Source organism: Helianthus annuus, chromosome 11, assembly GCF_002127325.2.
Source record: "Helianthus annuus cultivar XRQ/B chromosome 11, HanXRQr2.0-SUNRISE, whole genome shotgun sequence".
Lineage (NCBI taxonomy): Eukaryota > Viridiplantae > Streptophyta > Magnoliopsida > Asterales > Asteraceae > Helianthus > Helianthus annuus.
In genome coordinates, this window is record NC_035443.2 from 32,039,641 (window position 1) to 32,049,162 (window position 9,522).

The following is a 9,522-nucleotide window of genomic DNA, read 5'->3' on the forward strand; positions in this document are numbered from 1 at the left end:
TAGTTTGGACTCAACACCTGTCGTGGACAGGGGTTGTTAAGGTTATTTCTTCACATGTCACAATGGTGATATGTGTTGCGAATTCTACAACTCGCAGTCATGTCTGTGCATATTTCATTGTCGATAACCTACTAGCTTTACTTTGCTACATGTTACATGCTGGTTATGCGTAAACGATTTTCGCTATCTATTATGCTATTAAACTTGTATGCTCACCTTTACACTATGTGTATTGACCTCTATTTTAACGTATGTGACAGGTGTTTGAATGCTTAGGATGCCGTGCTCTTGCTTGTGGAAATCGAGTAGGAGAGTCTAGAAACAAAGACAATTTATTTATTTGAGTTGTCGTAACAATGATTTGCCTAGGGATATCTATGTCTGTAATAATTGATTTGCTTGATGGGTTATGGTATGGGACATAATATTAACTATCCGGTAATTTAGTTGTTGTGGAATTTCTCTTGGACAATCTGTTTCGCTCAGTGTCGTGCTCCGATGTTTACGTCATCGGTTGGGGTGTGACATTTATCGTCGTGAAAGTGGTTTTGTCGATCTAGGTGATTAATTGTTTTAATGTTTGCACGTTTATTGTTCTATTAGAGACTCGTTATTTATTTATTTATTTATTTATGCTAAACTTTTTCACTTTCATATTTATAATAAAGTGTCTTGATTATTTATTTATTAATATTGATATTAATACTAATAATAGTATAACAAAATGTAAAAAAGTAACAAAATTATTATAAAATAAAATAACATAAAAAATATAATTATTACTTTTGACTTTATAATAAAACATAACTATTACTTTTAACTTTATAATAAAATAATATAATAAATAGTTAATCATTACTAAATTTGACTTTTTGGTATATTACTCTTTATCTTGGGTGTATTTATCACACCCATTTTTTAAATAGTAAACATATATCAATTCCAATATAGACTCGTTTACAAATCAATTTTTATGTTTTAGAATTTAGTTCAATTGACATTAGGTTTATTGAACTCAATACTAATCTGATTTTTATTTTTAAATAATAATAAAACATTACAGAAGCGCACTACGTGAATTCTCAGAGACGTCTCTGTTTGTGATTATCTCTTGTACCGCACCTTATATATGTACAAACCTCTCGTAAGTTTTATGACTCTAAAGGATAACAATACATATATACTTTTCTTATATTTTTATATATATATATATATTTTCCTATGTGTCTACTTTTAATGACAAACTAATATACCCACGATTTACTCCTATTAACCATCAATATCTATGTTTTACATGATTTTAAATTTCCATGGACTATAACATAGTGAAGACACATTACCAGTTTACCACCACATATCTCTTATAATTTTTTAACTTGTTTTATTTTCTTTCTCTCTCTTATGATTAAATTACTAAATTTATTACTCAGGTTTTAAGAACGGATCCAATAACCTATATTTTTTTTTAAATATTGATTATAACATATAATTAAAATATAAAAAATTAGGTCTTTCCTTTCATGAATTTTGTATTTTAAAATACCTATACTTTTAATAATAAGGGTATCCGGGGCACTCTCGGGGAGAGGGTGCGGTGACCCTATTCCCCGATCGGAAACACCGCCGCCATCACCGCGGGGACCCGATTCGGGGAGGGTCTTCGGCACTTCTTCACCGCGTTGAATTGGCACGAGGTTTGAGGAACGGCTATTTTGCAACGGTCGAATTTAAAAAAAAAAAAATCACTTTTTAAACAAATATAAATAACCACACCCACCACTAATTTTTTATACTCTCAAACCACACCCACTTCACTAATTTTTTATACTCTCAAACCACACCCACTTCAAACCGAGCAATGGAGAACCAACCCCGCGAAGCCAAGAAAAAAACTAAGGAACGGGGCTCGCAACCGTCTCGTGGTGGTTCGAGCGGTGCAAGTGCACAATCACAACCCCCTTTCGGATATACTTCACAACCCCCTTTTTTTCCAACAACCTTCACACCCCTCCTTTTACAACACCCAACCACCCAACCTTCAACCCAATTTCGGCTATTTTCAAAATTTGTTATCAATGGATGCTCCTCCTCAATCCCCCGCCTTCGACCCATATGGTTTTCGTTCCCCACAAGTTCCATCTACACGAGGAAATGTTGAACGTCCTCTACCTATTTACGACGACGAGGACGAGGAGGTAGTGCCCGAAACTCAAAATTTGGGCGACGAGGACGAGGACGATGAATATAATGTGGATGAAGATGCTGGCAACGAAGAAGATGACGCTCGGGATAAAAAGGGAAAAATGGCGAGCGAAAAATGGAAAGAAGAGGCGTTGGCGAAGGCGTGGGTACATTGCTCTACCAACAAAAAGAAGGGCAATCAACAAAACCGCGATAGTTTTTGGCGTAAGATTTTAGATCATTTTAACGCCACCGTTGGTGGAAGTAACCGGACCGTGCATCAAGTACGGTCTAAATGGCCCCCGATGATGACGAAAATAAACTTTTTCAACGGCCTATACCAACAAGCGGTAAAAATTATATTTTTTAACATTGTATATTTTTTAATTTTCTTTACTAAGTTCATATTTTTTAACACTTATTATTTTATAATATGTAGGATCGCACACGAGGAAGCGGGTGTAAGGATCTCGACGTGATGAAAGTCGCTTTAAAGGAATTTAAAGAGAGATATCCGAACGGTTTTCAACATGTCGAGGCGTGGGAGGTCGTTCGAAAACACGACAAATGGGCCCAAGTCCCATTGTTGGGTGAGGAAGGGAAGGTTCGGCACAAAAAAGAAAGCCCGTTGACGTGGACCCTTCCATACCCGATATGAACGAAGACCCCTCGCCACAAAGAACACAACGGCGAGACAAGCGTCAAGCGACATCGTCCGAGGGAAGCTCGGCCGAGTTGGCAGCACAATTCAAAGAGTACACCGCCATGAAAGAAGCGAAGCACGTGATGGAATTGGAGGCGATTGAATTGAGGAAGAAAAGAGAGTCGGAGGCTCGCGAGCTCATATCGGAACAACGCGAGACGATGAAAAACTACAATTACGATCGAGATATGAAAACATTCCTCAAGCCGCACGACGATGCTCCGGCAAAGATGTTGTCGTTCATCCTCGCCCGAAAGTGCGACATCGCTAACAAGTACGGGTGGCCATGAGATTTCTAAAATTTTTATTTTCTAGTTTTAATGTAATTTTTATTTTCTATTTTTAATGTAATTTTTATTTTCTAGTTTGAATGTAATTTTAATTTTCTAGTTTGAATCTAATTTTTATTTTTATTTTCTACTTTGAAATGTCTTTTGGTAAATTTTATTTAATTTTTATTAATATTTTTTTATAAACATGCATAATTACAACAAATAAAAAAACAAAAAAAAATAAAAAAACAAGTCACCTAAGAGGGGAGTGCCGTCATCAATTTATGGTGTGAGAGAAGTTTAAGAGGGGAGTTGACGTGGCATCAAGTAATTGGGTGTGCATAAGAGAGGGGACTCCCCTAAAAGGGGAGTGCCCCTCTCACCCTAAGTAGAGGGTATGCATTTAGTTCGTGTTCATGCACTTAGCGTAAGAGATGCCCACACAATACAGCTCACAGTATTGTTGACTATTTGAGGAATGGTCCCGAAAGTTGATTTGAAAACTTGGTTTCAAATATTATTTTTAACCCTTTATAATAATGTACTTTTACTTTATACATCGAAATAATGTACTTTTACTTTATACACATATTACAAAAACAATCTATATAAATATGGTACTCTATAGAATTTTCATTAGTAACTTTAAAATTAACAAATTACTTTAACCCTTTGAAATAATGTACTTTTACTTTATACATTTATAAGCTTTGATTTATAAATATATTTAATATTACAAAAACAATCTATATAAATAGGGTACTCTATATAATTTTCATTAGTAACTTTAAAATTAACAAAATACTGGTAGATAATATCAGATATACATACAACGATTTTGAGTTGTAAAAAATCTATAAAATTAAAAATATATTTAACATTACAAAAGTAATCTATATAAATATGGTACTATCATCAACACATCTCACTAGTCTGTGATGTAAAATGGTACTGAATTTATATATTTAATTTATAAGCTTGGCCGACCCTAAGAATTCAAATATTCTGTTAGAGCTCGAAAAAATGTGTCCCTTAGGCCTTAACGAAATATGACGCCAAATACACCCAAAATTAGGGGTGTTTATCGGTTCGGTTTATGGTTTATTTGGTTTACTCGGTTCGGTTTATTCGGTTTTCAAATTTTTTTACCCCAAACCAAAAACCAATCCAAACCAAATAAGGAATATGCAAACCGATCCAAACCAAACCAAATTCAATTTGGTTTGGTTTCGGTTAGAAACCAAATAAACCGAATAAACCAAATCTAACCAAATTGTACCTAAGTACTTTTTTTCCTAATTTATATTTATGTCTGTGTTCCAACTTCCGAACATCGCAACTAATTTATACCTAACAACATATGAATAGAAGAAAGTTTCATTGCGAAATAAAATAAACACTTCCATAAAGTAGTGGTAGACACAACCACAAACTTAAATTTCAAAACATAGATTATAGAAATTACAAATAGTTAACAAGTCTAATGACACAAAATATAAATAATCTCCAAACATGTAGTAACCCTAGTTTCTATACTGAATGTCTGAAGAAGTTTGATTGTTTTAGAAATGAATGGTTTTGAGTTGGGCTTTTAGATTTACATTTGTTACTTTGGAATGCATAAAAAATAACTATTTTGGGCTAATAAATTGTATATGATTTATAAAATATTATTATTATTATTATTATTTAATAATTAATTAACTTAAATGGTTTATTCGGTTATCCAAATAAACCGAATAAACCAAATAAAATAAAATGTGGATCCATAAACCGAACCAAAAACCATATTCACAATTCGGTTTCGGTTAGAAACCAAACCAAAAACCGAATTCATTATTCGGATTGGTTTATTTGGTTACGGTTACGGTTCAGTTTACGGTTTTTATTTGGTTACGGTTTTTTCTGAACACCCCTACTCAAAATAACACATAACTAATTGACAATTAACGCCAAGTAATACGCAAATAATTGACAATGATACCCCAAATAATACCTAACTAATCATACCTGGTCAGTGCCATGGAGTCTTGCAAGTTACGAGTCGCCGAGTCGGAGTTGCGTGGAGAGCAAGAAGATGACAGGGGAACGGGGGTAGATTGCAAATTCTGCAATACACACAACAGTGTCGTCCCTGCCATCGCGTCTGTGCATCTAGAGAAGCCAAAGAACCGTCGGAATTTCGATCCGAAAGGACAAACCAACTGTTAATTTACGTGGTGGGTTGTTATCTTGTCGTTCAAGGATTTGCAGTGTGCGTCGTTTCAATCTCCAAGTGTTTGCCAGTTGTCGCCCAAATAAAAAGATATTGTTTTATTATTATTTTTTTAAATCAAATAAGTATTGGGCTAAATCTAGTGGGCTAGCTTATAAAATTCAAGATAGACTTATAAATGGGTTTATCAATAACTTGGTGTTTTGTATGGGTGTACTATATATATATGTAGAGGATCCTGTAAAAAGTGCTCAAAGTGTGAGAAGTGTATTATAACACTATATATAATACTATATAACACCATATAAACACCGTATAACAATATGTAACACCGTATAATACCATATAACACTATGTAACACTATATAACATTATATAACAAATATAACACTATAGTTTGTCTGATAGCATGTCTATGATAGATGTATAGTGTTATATTTGTTATATAATGTTATATAGTGTTACATAGTGTTATATGGTATTGTATGCTGTTACATATTGTTATACGGTGTTTATATGGTGTTATATAGTATTATATATAGTGTTATAATACACTTCTCACACTTTAGGCCCTTTTTACACTATCCTTACCCTATATATATATATATATATATAGCATGATGATACGTTATGAACCAGCCTATATTATGAGAACTACGAGAACTCATGTGAACACAGCCAAAATTACTTAAAAAGCTTAAAAACATACAATTGTTTTTTTTTTTAATTTTCCATTAAAAATGCCACATTTTATTTATAATATTTTTTTTTTGAATTTTGTTTTTAATCCGAAAAACAATTACTTATGCATATGTGCATATTTCATATTTCTTGACAGCACCTATAGAATTTCCTTTCCATCTATACTACAATCCATAATACATTACCAATATTATACAATTTCACTTCCATCTACACTACTATTCGTAATACATTGCCAATATGTATAATATCTCAAACTCTACACATGTACATCACCAACTTCATACCATACCAAACAATATATTACATCATAAACAGATAAGGATAACCAAACTATCGACTACTAGATAAAATTAACCAAAAATGCATATGTGCATATCTTCTCAACTGCATCATTAAATAACAAACAACCTTTTTTAACTCTTTAATTAACCATTACGTCATTATCCTCCATAGCATCTAACATTTTTTGAACCCTTTATTCATCGATTTCAGAACAAAAGTTATCTTCTTCCCTTTTTTCCATTTATTGATCTACAATAATAGACAACTCGTAAGATAACCAAACATACCAACTTAATGCATATTTGCATTAATATTAATTCCCTTATTACTGTATAAACTATGCACATGTGCATTAATATGAATGACCTTAGTGATTTTATAAAAAAAATTTTTGTAAAAATATTTATAAGTGTTTTACTTTTATAAATTGTAGGGTATACGGAAGGAAAATTGTATAATATTGGTAATATATTACAGATGGTAGTGATTGTATAGGTGTTGTCAAGAAATATGACATATGCACATATGCATCTGTAATTGTTATTTGAATTAAAAAAAATTCAAAAAAAATAAAAATAAAATGTGGCGATTTATAATGTAATTTTTTTTTTAAATGTGTCATCGGAAAACGCGGGCTCTGGCAGGTGGTCTTCTCCGCCCCCACAGGGCTGCCCTGATTATAAGCTATAACGGAAACATGAAAAAATAGATTTAATAAAACAAATTAATTTTTGTATCATGAACATAACAAAATAGTTAAAATTGGTACACAAGTAAAGTATATTATTCAATAACGTAATTCAATTTGTATTTGTATAAAACTAATATATAACTAATATCAAAAACTACGCAATATGCTACTATGTGCTTTTTCTTCAACAACTTTTGCACAAACCAAATACAAGAAATATAATGTTACAATTTATTATAACGGTTTTTATATAAGTAGTTCAAATAACTTTTAAAAAATAACTAAAAGTTCAACATGTAACAGAAGGCAAAAGATAGTTTTCTCATACGCATATGGTAACCATCATCATCACCATATGTTATTAGTATGTGTTGTGCAATAAGACGGACCGTATATTTAGTTTGATAAGTTGTAATATATACAATTAGACATAACCAAACGAACACGAATGCAATCATGTCCATGTTCATTCATTTAACTTCAATCAAACACAAACATATAATCGAACACATTTATTTTGTTCATTATGAAAATTAGCATGTTTGTGTACGTTTATGCTCGTTCATTTAATACTTAAATGAACAGTTTACGAATATAAACAAACAAACTTATACGCACATAATTTAATAAACATAGCGAACATAAATTAACATCTAACTAAACATAAACGAATTCCGACAAGGACCGCGCTTGCTAATCAGAATGTTTTTATTCCGGATACCAAATGCAGTTTTTACAGGGAACACGAAGAGTCAATTGATCACATCTTCACGGGATGCGTTGGGGCGATGAAGGTTTGGCAGTTTTTTTTGTTCTTGGGCTCGTCTTCCTTTGATGTTTGCATTCGCCTTTAAAGATGTGGCAGATTTCCATGTTGTTTGTAATCTCAGAATGGAGGAAAGAGTGGTGGTGAAAGATTTGATCATGATAGGGTGTTGGTGTATTTGGAGGGTGAGGAACGATAAGATATTCTCCAATGGCTCAGGAAGGAGTGAAGATATCATGGGGGATATAAAATCGTTGGGTTTTCTTTGGCTAGGAAATAGATCGAAACACAAATGGATTTTGTGGGATGAATGGTGTGATTTTCCTTTATAGATGTTGTAGTTTGTTGTGGTGAGCCGGCCTTGTTAGGTCTGGTCTCGGTTTGTTAATAAAGTTTACATTTCAAAAAAAAAAAAAAAAACTAAACATAAACGAACATTAAGTAGTGGCTTTTATATAGAGTAGTGATTAGTTATGATAAGTTCAATAGTCTTTTTTATTACTAGAAAACCGAATTACTAATTAGTTATCTTTATATAAGTAGTTGGAAACCCTCTTTAATGTTTATATTTATATAAATATAACCACTTATATATTTATTAGAATTTAAATGTACGTAAACGGACGTAAATACATGAACATAAATGAACGAACAAAACGTGTATTCATGTTTGTTCGTTTAATTAAATGAACAAAAAAATGTTCATGTTCGTTCGTTCATATAAATAAACTAACTTCTCACTGAACAATTCATGAACAATTTATAAATGTTCGGTTCATTTACATGCCTTTGTGCAATATAAAGTGTATAAACTTTTCAGCTTCTTTATCATGAACAAATTAAAGTAGATAAATTGGATATACTTACGTAATATAACTAATAAAAAATGACATATACTTTCAAAAAAATGACATATAAAATTTTGTACTTTCACATATAAAATTCTGTACTTTGAATTAAATAAAAAAAGTCTGGGGTACATATAAACCATACAAATATCATAAAACTTATAAAATTGATGAATTTATGAACATGTTCAACTTTGTACACAAGTGATATCTTCATTATTAGCTGTTTAAATACGGGACGAAATAAATGTGATATATTATTAATAATGAATGAATATTTTGATGTTTGTATGTTGAATTTTAATTTATTGATGACGTATTTGGCGTATGATTGAAACGTTTATCCACCCATCGGCACCAAGTGATTGGAAGTATTAAATGGGGTCTTTCTTTGTCTTGGTAAGCATGCGCATTTGAAAATGATATTCCTCTACTCGGGCCCTTCATCTCTTGTCGACAAATATGTATCTCATTCATATTAGAATTTTACAAATCTTTATATAATCCTATTTTCTGTTATTTAATAGGGGATAGATCCTGTATAAATAGTCTTTTCGTACAAAACGTACGAAAGGCATACGAAATGCATGAAAAGGTAAAAAAAAACATGGTGGCATTTCGTAATTATTTTACTCGTAATTAACCGAATCAAAATTACCCTACAAAATCAAATTTACCGTATAAGATCATTTGTAGAGTAATTATGATACTCTACAAAATTATCATGCAAAATTAAAATCACCCTACAATATCAAAATTAACCTATAAGATCATTTGTAGACTAATTATGATGCTCTACAAAATTACCCTAGAAGATTAAAATTACCGTACAAGATCATTTGTAAAGTAATTATGATAC